The sequence below is a fragment of the Dermacentor silvarum genome, chromosome 7, assembly GCF_013339745.2.
Source record: "Dermacentor silvarum isolate Dsil-2018 chromosome 7, BIME_Dsil_1.4, whole genome shotgun sequence".
Classification (NCBI taxonomy): domain Eukaryota; kingdom Metazoa; phylum Arthropoda; class Arachnida; order Ixodida; family Ixodidae; genus Dermacentor; species Dermacentor silvarum.
The window spans coordinates 39,913,827-39,926,696 of record NC_051160.1 but is presented as its reverse complement, the minus strand read 5'-3'; the positions used below and the strand labels follow the sequence as shown (position 1 = coordinate 39,926,696).

Below are 12,870 nucleotides of genomic sequence, written 5' to 3'. Positions count from 1 at the left end.
GGTCATATCTCTTTGACGGGAATACAAGCATGCCTGTCGACAATGATTCAATATTTACAGTAGAGTCCTCTCTTTTTCTCTCGTTATTGACTCTCGAGAAGACTTTTGAGACAGAGTTTGTTTCTCTCTGGCTGTACTATGGCAGATTGTGGGCTTGGGTCAGAAAGAAAGAAACACGTGTTGCACAAGCAGAAGGTTTCTGAATAAATGCGCAAGTATTCTCCTTTCTTTCACGACGTCAGCTGTCACAGAATTTAGACGTGTCTCTAATACATGTGTGGTTGGCTGCTCCCTCTTCTACGTAATTCGTGCAACGAGAGAGAGAGAAAGCGAGGGAAAGGCCCTCATTCGTTATTTATCCTGCTTTAAAACACGAAGAAAAAGAAATCTTCGCAAAGGTCTTTATCTTTCGTTTGTAATGGACGTAATTGTTGCTGCCATAATCTAACCTCGCGGAGCTATCGCGCGGCGTGTTTGTTGGGCCGCACGCAATTTTCGGCATGACAAAGTAGAAGGCACGGGCCTAGTTTGTTGCATGTTTTCACGTTGCGTTCATTACACTTACGCGTTAATTTTGATTAAAAGCTTGTCAGCAACATATGGTCACTCATTTTGATTTCTTTTTTGGCGACTTTCGTACTAAGAACCTAATAAGCGGGGCTAGGTCTGCTTCAATTACATGCAAGAAGTTAAACATAAATTCTGTTGTTTTATGTGCAATAACGACGAACTAATTATGAGGCACGCCATATTGGGATCCATTGCGACTTCCTGGCGTTCCAGTAACGTACGCCTAAATCTAAGGGGACAAACGTTTTTGCACTTCAGCGCTAGATCCACGCTGCACAATCTGTGTTTATAACGCAAAAAAAGAAGACTGTCAATAACATTCGGTCATCTCAGCAAGGACGTCTAGCTATCCGGTAGTCACGTTCGCACGGCTCGTAGCGGACTGAATGTGCAGCCGGTTTTATCGGGCGATAAGAAGCGCGTGCAAATGCTTCTCTCCTTTTTCTCTTTCTGACCCTGACTGTGCGTGGAATCTCTCCTGCGTATCTTCAGTGGCCTTGGCGGCGAGATATGTTTTCATAATATTGTTTTCTTACTTGCTTTCTTACTTGGGTTTACGCGGTTTCTCTAACGCGTGCAAAATGATACGTCGCACGACGATATGGCCGCATAGCCTGCTTTCTAACTTATTGAAGATTCTGATTCTGATTAAAGAAAGAGCTCTCGACAACTGCGATCCTGTCACGCCCTCCTTCTACGTATGCCTGGCAATGCTCACGCATGTTAATGAGACACATAAAAGTAACTATTAATAAGTACAGACTGGTAACCATCGTTTCAAAACACTATTTTTATTCATTTAGTGCAACAAAGTTGGTTATTATTACTGTAGAAAATCAAGGAAAACGTTCCTCTGCTTGAACTTTGCATCAATATCTCAACGCCGGCATGTTGCTGTGACGTCACAAATTTTAACGTAGTGTCTCGCATTTTGGTCATTTTGGAGCCGCAAAAGTTTAGATACAGGATAGATTGATCCTTCGTTCCTGTGGAATACAATGGGTTCCTTCATCACCGGTAAACAGTGAACCATAATCTCGAGTATAGACGCTGCAGAAAGACGTGACGTCACGGGAACCTTGCGCGGGAACCTCAGGGCAGCACTGCCATCAGCCTCGTTATTGCGAATTTTCTGATTAACGAAGTCTGGTTACGCGGTAGGAGGGGGAAGCTAACATTGCAGTGAGGAAGCGCGGTAGCCGTAGCCAGCGAATTGACCTTTGTGCTGTCTTTGCCTTCAACGCGAACTAAGCGGCGAGAACACAGCGCAGACGAAGCTTTCACACTCGGCGCACTCTGTCCCCATCGAAGATCGGCTTCAATATAGGGCCCGCGGGGCCGCACGCGGCCGCGCCATAGGCAGCCTCCGCCCATGTAGAACGCCTCCCTCCCTGCCCCCCGGTGCGTTGCGCGCGATTAAAGACGGCGCGCTACCTCCCCGCTTTCCTCCCTAGCGCGCGCCAGATCGAGCCAGCACACGGCGCGCGACATCATATGTCGCGCGGCGACGATGTTATCTTGTTTGCACTTGATACCGAACATCACGGTGACGCCGACGTCGATGGCGGTGGTGGATTTCCGCCTGGAGTGTCCAGATAACTGCTATCGCAATACGAACAGTCCTCTAATACAGCCAAACTATTATTACGCTTCGTATCGTCCCTTTAAAGAGGCATATATGTGCATGGAAAGAAAGAAGAAAAAAAGTTGGTATTTACGCGATTGTCTATTGAGGAGCTGCAAGTTTTGCCCTGGTATCTCGCCAGGCCGAATGTGCCTTTACCATTAAAGCAATACTTCTGAAGAACCCGTACAGGTTACCTCGACCGTTTGTGCTATGTTGAGGAGCCCATCTGCAACTTTGCTGCTGCGCTCCGCGGTATCTGGTAGAATTCAACTGATCAAAACAAGACAGCGGAAACATATTAGCTAACCAGAAAAGAAAATCACATTCTTACAAGGACACAAGGAAACGGCGCGCGCGCGCACACACACACACACACACACACACACACACACACACACACACACACACACACACACACACACACACACACACACACACACACACACACACACACGTGCGCACACACACACACACACACACACACACGTGCGCACACACACACACACTGCGCGCAGCACACACACACACACACACACACACACACACACACACACACACACACACACACACACACACACACACACACGTGCGCGCACACACACACACACACACACACACACGCACGCACGCACGCACGCACAAATATATATAGAGCAGAACAAAATTCACGAGCTCAACCACCCTGCACGACCGTGACTGAAATTTCAGCTATTTATGCGACAATTTTACCCAGGCCGTGCTTACACAATAACCACCAAGCCGCGGAAGCTCAGCTGCTTCAAAAGTTTCCCACGTAGTTCGGTCGGCACATTTTCCCAAAACCGCGCAGTCTTGAAACCTAGGTTTACTTCCGCAGTCTCTTAGGTGAATTCCAATGTGCTTGTGTGGAAGTAACAATCGGTTGGAAGACAGCACTCTGTCTACGTTTGTGTGTGTCCTTATATGAATGCGAGTTTCTGCGCTGGTTAGCTAACACGTATTTGCAATTACAACTCGCACAGTTCGACGCTTAAACAAGACATCTCGGCAGGAAGACGTGAGCTCAAAGTGATTAACAGTTGTTGAACATGGAATGTTGCTGGAGCCAACATTTCAGCAAGGAGACCAGTGTCTTTTGCCAGAGCAGCAACTGCTTCGTCAGTAATTTCTACCCTGATGAAGGCACGTCCCCTTTTCGATAAGCTGGTTCGACAGACATTCCTTGTTCAGCCACATTTAATCACCCCCAGCTGAATTAATGGGCATACCGAAATTTCTGCGGAAATATGCATAGAACAACGATACGAATCCAAAGACCGGGGTTTTTCGTTGAAACGCTTAAATGTAAACATACAGGCACACATGGGCACCCATTGCATGCACGACCATGCAAGCGCGCAAACACCTGAGCAACGCTACGTCGAAGAAACAGCATTTTGCTGAGGGAACGACCTTTGTCAGGGGATCTCGCTAACTTCTTGACAAACGACGTGCTGGGGATTTTAGCGCGATAATTAATTTCCGTGAACTCGCGCAGGTTATTTGCGTACTACGTGTTTACTCCGAGGTATTCCGGGAAATACCCCGAGCCACGCCATGAGCGACTACCCGAGCTATACTATACATCCGGGATGGGATGGTCTGTCTTTGAAGAAAGTCGCAGAAGTAGCAAAATAATATATATCATTTTTCCTCACCGCTACATGAAAAACTCCCGATACAGGTTTCTGTTGCTCATGGCCGCTCGAGGCACTGCGTGTATTCGCGGGCTTCTTTCACGCATCGGAAAAACGCTTTATGTAGCACGTATTGAGCAACAGAAAGGTGTACCGTTTTTTTTTTCATGTTGCTCTACAATTTTCTCAGGACAATTTTCATCTAAATATAATATTTGGGAAGTTGATTAATTAATTGAGACTGTAATGTAATTAATTAGGAGGTAATGTAATGTAATTAGGAGGAATGCAAAAATAATCTCGGTATCTCCAAGCGATGACACACAACAATGCCGGGGTTCTGTCCAGCTACGTGGCATTTGCACATTTTAACATCTTGATGCACCATAATTGGGACACCATATATATATATATATATATATATATATATATATATATATATATATACACAAAGAACTCAATTATCTGCACAGTTGAATCTTTGATCGAGTGACATGGCTGTGCACTTGGGTTGCAGTGAACGGATTTTCACTATGTGCGCCCATCGTCTTTTAGTATAGATGTTCTTTCAAGTAAAAACAGGTTGTTATAGTCTGCGCCTTTGTGTTGTCTTGTCGCGTTGTTTAACGCTCCTCCAAATGCGTTTCAAAAGTACCAACGATCTCAATTTTCAATCCTCCTACGAAAAAGAAGCTCGTGTCCCTTTCCTTTATGCCGGGTGTTTTTTTTTTTTGGAAGGTCCAATATTTTTAAAAATTGCCTGTGGCAGAAAGCCCAATTATAACCCTTGATCTATATTACTCGATGAGGTACTCCTTATTTCTACGAGAATTCAAGATGCTTCGTTAAATAATTAACGCAATTACGCTAATAAACTTCTTCATTAATTACTTTACCGCACATATTTCAATCTACGAATTATAGCCGGTAAGTTCGCAAGGCCTATCCACATGGAACAAGTTCTCTGGACGGCACCAGTTTTGAGATATTATTTTCAGTTTCCGACGAAATGCATTGGTGTTCTAGTTAACTTTCTGATTCAATGGCTAAACCATTAAATAATTCGCATAATTGCGTCAATAAACTTCTTCATTAATTATTTTAGGGCACATATTTCAATCTACGAATTATAGCCGGTCAGTTCGCAAGACTATCCTCTTGAAACGAATTCTCTGGTCGGCATAAGTTTTGAGATATTAATTTTCCAAGTACCCGACGAAATGCATTGGTGTTCTAATTACCTTTGTGCATTTAGTTGGACACTTTGAAAATATCTCGAAACTGGTGCAGTCCTGAGAATTCGTTCCAAGTGGAGAAGCCTTGTGAACTCACCGGCTATAATTCGTAGATTGAATTATGTGCCGTAAATTAATTAATTGAACAGTTTATTAAGGTAACCATGCCAATTATTTAATGAAGCATGTTGATTTCACGTATAACTAGTCGCCGCTTGATCGAGTAATTAAGATCGAGGGTTAGCATTGTGCTATCTCCCACAGTCTATTTTTAAACATTTTGGATCTAAAAATAAACACCCGGTATAATATCCTTCCAGAACGACTTTCCTTAAAGATGGCGAGGTGTAAGGAGAATAAAACACTCGAGAAGCTGTAACGAGAATCATATATCAAGAGTGCGATACCATTTATATCAATCAATACAACGCTTCCATTCTGAATTCACAGCTTTATAAGTAAGAACACAGTCACACGCACACATGTTCCCAAAGACATGCAAATAACCAATGGGGTCGGCGTACAAGATCTGGAAAATATGCCGAGAGGCTTTTCAAAACAAGCTCCAGTAAACTACGGTTTCAAGAAGAAAACACATAAACACAAGTGGAGTGTTTTAAGTAAAAAATTAATTGAAGACGTCACGCGTTTGACATAAGAAACATATTTGTGTACGCTACTTCCATGTACGTCTTTTGTATACAGTATATTGTAAGGCTTTTCGTGAAGCCATTGCAGAGTCTCTTTCTCAAAGTGTGTGTGTTTTAAACGCATCTTTTCATACAACTGCATAACTTCTTGACGTGTTAAGTGTTATCTTTCCGCTCGTTCCTATTACGTGTAAAACTGGTTACATACGTTCTCTTCACTACTAGTTTTTTCTTAATATCATGTTAGTTAGCTCTCGTGGGAAATATGCATTCGAATTCCTAAACTCAGCTTCCTTCTTATATTACCGTCCTCGGGCAATTGTTTGCGGTTTATTTACCCCTTTTTCAGTTAACTCTTCTGCCTAGATGTTCTTCAACCATTTTACACTTAAATCCTGCGTACTCACATACATGAATATAAACTGTATCGTCAAACTGCCACGTTTTCGAATGAGAGTAGCAGTATTGTAAATAAATAAAGGAAAAAAAAACTGCTATGACAATTCAAGCATCATTTGATTAAGATTACTTACTCCATCCCTTATGCGAGGATTAACGTTAACCACCAGGGAAGCTCATCTGACGCACTGTAGCATGCCAGTTAGCCTAGATATTGTACCCACCTAAAATAGTTACGAAGATCATACGCCATAAATTCTGATTGCGAGAGGACGATTAAAAAAAAAGTACTCTAAGGAACGTAATCCGCTCAACCAACGTGATACGCGACAGCTGTAGAAACCGCCCAAGTCGTTGGAGCGACAAACGCTCCGCGAATAACCTGCGCGATTCACTGCGACGCAATCGTAAACAACCACTCACCCAAACTGGCCACAGGTCGGAGGCTCGCTTCTTGTATACTTGCTTGCGCCGGACGCGAGGGGCGTTCTGGGCAACCCCGCATCTGCAGACAGGCGAAAGTGGCCTAAGCGAAACTCACGTTGCGCGACCGATTACGACACCAGTTGCCAAGTAACAAGTGCAGATGCAAACGAAAACCAAAACCGAAAAAAAGAAAGACAAGCGCTATCACTTTTCCCCCTCCTCTCCAATGAAGAAGTGCGTGTCGGAAGTGGGGTCTCCGATAAGAAGAAGCCGTGCTTTATCTTCCCGCTTTCGCGCAACCTCGAGACATGTTTCGGCGAAGGACTGGCCATGCACCGCGTGCCAAGATGATAGGCGATCGGAGCTTGGGCGCAGCTGGGATGTGCGATCCGTGTCGCGTTTCGCTTCGATAGTGGCGAATACGTACACAGTAGTACGTGCGCGTCCTTTGTCTGTGACTTCTCGACGGTCACGGACGCCGCTTTCTCCGCTGTGCGAGTGAGTCGAGGATAGTCACCTTCCCCGGCGGTGCTTCAAAAAAAAAAAAAAAAAGGGGTAGTACGTACAGCGATGAAATGCCCATGAATTTTGTTCGTGGCTGAGAGATGAACGAAAGGGAAAGAGATAATTTTTCTGGTCGCACCGTGACTGTGTGGTTGGTGGTTGACCGATGGAACTAGGGTGATGTGTAGCTCAACACGGGGACTTGGACACAGGGAGGAAAGATAAGACACATAAAGCTTGCGCGTACCATTCAATATTGCTGTCAAACAAGACCTCATTGACAGCTACGTCGAAATGTGAACATTGTCCGGGGCGAGAGCAGTAATGGGGTAAAATGTTGTCAGGAGTGACGATGGAGTTGACGAGGGGTGGCAGGACAGCGTAGAATGAAGCAAAGGGAGGTTGAGGGCCAGAGAGAGAGAACTCAGAGGCGAAGAGTAGTGACAGTAGCAGTAATTGTGTGTTTAATGAAGCAGATAAATACAGGGACAGAGAAGGCAGCAGGGAGGGTAGACTCAAAAGAAAACTATTTGAATAGAAGAGGGGATATTTCGAGTATTTACACTTTTATAGCAAAGCGTTTTCCTTGACCTTCTTCCCCACGGTTCGGCGTTCATCGTCGTTTTCTCTGTGGATATATATGTGGATGTATATATCGACAATTTTGGTCTCGGGGCATCTGGTTGATGCCGTCTTGCCGAGTAGACAGCTTGTGCCACTGGATATGCGCCTGAATAGACTACTCGCTTCTCGCTGCTGTCGGACGAGAAGACAACTTAGGTCACGGGGGCTACGTGTAACTGTCTGTGTGCTTATTATTTGCCCATTCCCGGACTGGATGTGCCACTGTGACACGAGGAGTGATATGAAGCCTTATATCTATTTAGATATATCCATTTCTCTGTTCGTATGCAGTTTGTGTCACTCTCCCTCTCTCTCCCGCTCCGTTCATACACTTCTCGCCAACATCCTTCCCTCGACAAGCATCATGCATTCACTTCGTTCTCGTGAAGCAAATAGCTAACGGCAACTGGCGAGGAGGCTGTGCTTGCGCACATCCGTTTCTGATACTACGTCGCTAACACAAACAAGCTTCGCATCCTTCAAATTCCAACACTGCGCGAGATGTGCGGGATTCATGTAATGCTAGAGGCATTCTTTGGGTGTTTCACCCAGTTTGCGTTATGCCTGTATTAACCTCTTCCCCCCATCTTCGGCCACTACGTAGTCCATGGTCTGACAGGTAGATATAGATCACCGGGCAGCTGTGCTAGAGGAACCGGCTTCAAAGCCAACCGTCGCACCAACTTGAGCCGCTGGTTATGTGTGTACCTCTCGGTATATATGGGCCGCTGTTCGATCAACCTCTTGGATGCCAATTCGACACGTGGCAGCAGTGTGCAATTCGGTATATGTCGAACTTGAACGCACAGAGGACAACGCGCGCATCAACTTGCAGAGACCGTTCGTAACCTCAGCGGTGCGAGTGAACCTTCGTACGCTCGCATTCTTTCAAAACATGGCGCCGTCCGCTAGTAGTAGTTTTATTTCGGGAAGCGACTACATCGAGATCAAGTGGAAAGCTTTTTTTTCTTCGTTTTTTTTTTGCGCAAGTGTTCTGTCCTTTGTGCGTCTATTTTATTGTTTGCGTTGTGGGAAGCAGATCGATGTCACATCCCTCCGGTGCGCCGCGACTGCATTTCCCGTTAGAGCATTAAAAAGGAGAGGATAGGTGTCGAGAGTGCCTTATCGTGCGACGACAGCTCGAAGCACTCTTTGGAGCCAGCGTAAGCCGCCCCCTTCGTCCTCCTTGTCCGGGTTAGGACCGCTGTTCCCGAATCAAGGGGAGGAGAAGAAGGAAAAGTTAAAAATGCGAGGAAAAAGAAACAGGGAACAGCCTATTATACATATGGGCTGGGCGGGAGGAAACTCACGAACTGAATATCAGATGATGATAAGACGATAAGATTTAGCTTTGGGTGGCAGGACCCCTCCATGGGCTGTAAAGTCCCTTCCGAATCGAAGAAGGCTGTCCTTTGCAGATACTTAAATGAACCGCTTCAATCTCGAACCGCTCTACCAGTGCCGTGTTTCTTAGCTGGGAGCGCGTATTTGGCACCTAATTAACCAAAACCCGCCAGCTTTAGCAGCAACGGGTCGCCCGATTGGAGCACACTATTTCGCTGACATAGAGAGCCGGGGGACTGGAATATTGACTGCCAATTATTAGTCAGAGATCCTTCCTGTTTGCATTCCTGCGTCCTGTTGAGTTGCTGGTTCGACGTCGTTCAGCATGTTGGCCCTTTTAATGGGACAATGGTTTACAGCTGAAGATTGGTTTTGCGTGGGCCGTCATCAGCCGTGTAGTCGCAATGTTGATGTAAGTCATGAGGCCAAATTCTTATTTGCAACTACACGTTTACCATAATGGCGAAGTAATGCAGAAAAAACTGCTCCCATTGGTGATTCAACTCGCGCCACTGTGCAGACGTGCAGTTTGCGAGCCGGACGCGTCAACGGCTATGCTACCGCGCAAGGTTCGAGTTCGGCCATTTGTGCGCCACGCAGCTTCTGAGAGTGGCCGCATTCTTGCGCGTACTTTGGAGGACACCACACCTAAAGACAGCGCATCGGACGAAGCAGACGTTGTGTGCATCGCAAAGAAGTTGCACGCCTTTATCATCAATATTTCTCTTGCAATAGATCTGCAACGAAGACGAGGTGGACAGCTACCAAAAACCGGTTAAGACCAATGAACCAAGTTCAGTGCAATGCAGCTTAATTAAATCTAAGAGAGAACCAGGACTCCAAACCGAGTTGCTGGGGAAGTGTGCACCGTGGCAGAACGAACACCGGAGAACGACAGCGTCTAAGTCACTCTTGGCTTACATGAAACCTTCGCGTTCGTGCTGGAGTTGTTGCTGCCGACCATGGTAACATGTTGACATGTTGACAGACTTGGTAACCAGCGAGAGCGAAGAAACAGATGTGTAGTAAAGTCTGGGGTATTACGTGCCAAATCCACGGCGAGATTATTAGGTACGGCGTAGTGGGAAACTGGGGTTATATGACGTGCACATAAATCTAATTACAAGAGCGTTCTTGCATCCCCCCCCCCCCCCCCCTCCATATGCGGCCGCCGCGGTCCGTATTGAACACGTGTACTTAAGCTCTACAAGAGCAACAACGACCGCCGAGGTCTCGATGCAAATGAAAGCGAGTCTTAATGAGGCCCCCTCCATGTATCCGGCTATGCGTGTAAAAAGGGTGACGAGCGAAGCGGCAGCATCCTCGTACCATGCACGCGAGGTCGCTCTCTCCGACACGCATCTGAGCACATCGGGTGTGCACGCGAGAAGGTCGTTCGACAGTCGATTCTAATGTCACGAATGACTATAGATTCTGAGCACACGCGCGTATAGCAGTTGCATAACAACGGTTCCCGCTGATAAGCAAAACGAAAGTGGTGTGTGAAGGTTACATACAATGGAAGCTGACCTACGCTCGAGAAACTTTTGTTTTACGGCGCTGAGCTGCTATGAGCTAGGCGTCGGGATATTCATGTAACATCAGTGCTCCGTGTAACATTACGCCCGGAGCCTCAGAAACGAAAACGAAAATTTTTGCGAATTTACGCGTGTTCTAACAAAGAACACCAACGCCCTGAAGCGGGTGCTCTAGGAATATACTTCGCAACCGCATTGCATTTGCAGCGAATGTTGCACGATAAGCTTACCTTTTTTTTTTATCCAGCAGCCGTGAGCTTGCTCTCAGAATTCACAATCAACTGTTTCTAGCGGGTAAAAATAAAGGAAGAATCTGCAAATACGTCATTTCTTCTTGCGTGGTTGACACTTGAGAGACGATACCTAAGGCTTCAACCCAGCAAACAGCTTTCCTCGTCGCTGCCTTCGCCCATTTCACCAAGAAAAAAAAAAAAGGCCGGCAGATCCCACGTCCTGTGGGGAATTGATTTTATACGAAGCAGTGGGCTGGGAGCCTACCAAGTTAACGAAACAACCATGAGAGCACCAAGACGTAGGCGGCTGTTTCGTGACCTACATGACACACGTGTCATTCATGTCATGACCTATCATTTAAGTTCGTCATGCGCTATTGTCATACTATGCCAATTTTGGTACATACCAAGTTAACGAAACGACCATGAGAGCACAAAGACGTAGGCGGCGATATAGATAAATAGACAGATAGATACTCTCAAAGTGGCAAATGTTCACCAAGAAAGTATTTAAAAAAAAGCCTGCAGTGCTCTACGGACTGCTTTTCGTGGGTCATATTAAACGTGTACAGATACGAAGGAGGTATATAAATAATGTATTTTATATTCTTATCCTATATGCGACTGTACAAGAGATGCTGGGACGGATGCTCTGAAATATCTATTCATGAAAATTATTCATCGGCATATTTATCCCTATCCCTATGCTCCCCCAGTACGTGAGATGCGCGTGTGCCACCGTCTCTACCAAGCCTGAATAACATGCGTCAGGCCATATTTTGCCACCTTCCTAAAATTCGCCTCCAATGTGTTCACTATACCTTGTTACATGTATTTTTCCATGCGAAACCAATGTCCTTTTTTACCGTTTTCCGAAGGATCGCAACGATCTCCATACCCGTCTTACAGAGTCTAGATGCGGCACTTCCATACTTCTTTAAGTACCTCACGGTAAGAAAAGGGCCATTGTTTTGACAAGTAACAAGGTGCAGTTAAGACATGAAGGACATTTTTAGTAGGTGCCAATAGACGGCTTCACTCTTGTTATCTAGGCTTGATAGAAATGGTGGGACGCGCGCGCTTACTAGGAACCACATAGAAAGGGATAAAAGTGCGATGAATAATTTTCAGAAGTAAACATTTTAGAGCATCAGTATCAGTCTCTATTGAACAAACGTCTTATATAATATAAGAATATGAAATTCGCTTTTTATTTACATTGACACCACAAAAGCACAGAAGGGCCGATTAAATTGCTCGGTGCATGAGGCGGGCTTGTTCACTGCGGCTCTGTTAGTTATAACATGCCAGTTTATCAAGCATGCATACATCTTGCATTCCACTGCATTGAAGCGCCATGGCGATGGAGTGACAATTGCATTCTGCTGCTGAGGTCGGGGGGTTCAATTCCCGAAAGCTGGATCTCGATGTGGACGAAATGCAACAACGTTCGTGTGCTTAGATTAAGGTGCACGTTAAAGATCCCAGAGGGGCCAAATGATCCCGGAGCGTTCTGACACCGCGCCCCTCATAACCGAGTCTGCAGTTTCGGGAAGCTTAACCCCATGTTTTAATTTTAATTCTACAGCATTATGTGGCTTACGCATAGCGGACGTAAGAATTCAAGTGCTCATTGTACTCGCAATGTACTACCTACTTGTCCTTTCGGATGATCCCGTCAGACGTTCGATGGGTTATTATTGCTGCAAGTGATTCGCTGTAATTGAACGGTACGTGTTATATGAAATGGCCTTATCGGGTACTCGATGGCTAATGATGCTGTAGATAAGCGTTGGATAGTGACGTAATACGGATGTGTGACAGGTTGTGAAATTGTCATTGTCCATTGTACGAGAGTTGGACAACGCACCTAGTCAACTTTTTCGTGAAAATCTTTTGCAGATGTCGCTGCACTCTTGGAACTGTCGGTGAGAGCCGTGTAATTTTTATTTTCGGTACGCGTCGTCCGTCTCCTACAAGTAAGACGGTGATGCTGCTGAAGTAAGGTATGCGACCGGGCTCCCGGATGCTAATGCTGTGTCATGGATGCTGCTGAGCCGCATAT

General features: G+C 45.6%; 1 protein-coding gene across 1 annotated transcript in view; it reads right to left on the bottom strand.

Moving 5' to 3' along the window:
* Positions 1-6,697, bottom strand: part of LOC119457931 (ATP-binding cassette subfamily G member 4-like) — a 96,850-nt gene extending 90,153 nt beyond the window's left edge. The window contains exon 1 of the mRNA XM_037719697.2: positions 6,560-6,697. The gene's annotated coding sequence lies outside the window, so the exon portion shown is untranslated. The remainder of the gene's footprint in view (positions 1-6,559) is intronic.
* Positions 6,698-12,870: the final 6,173 nt, after the last annotated feature.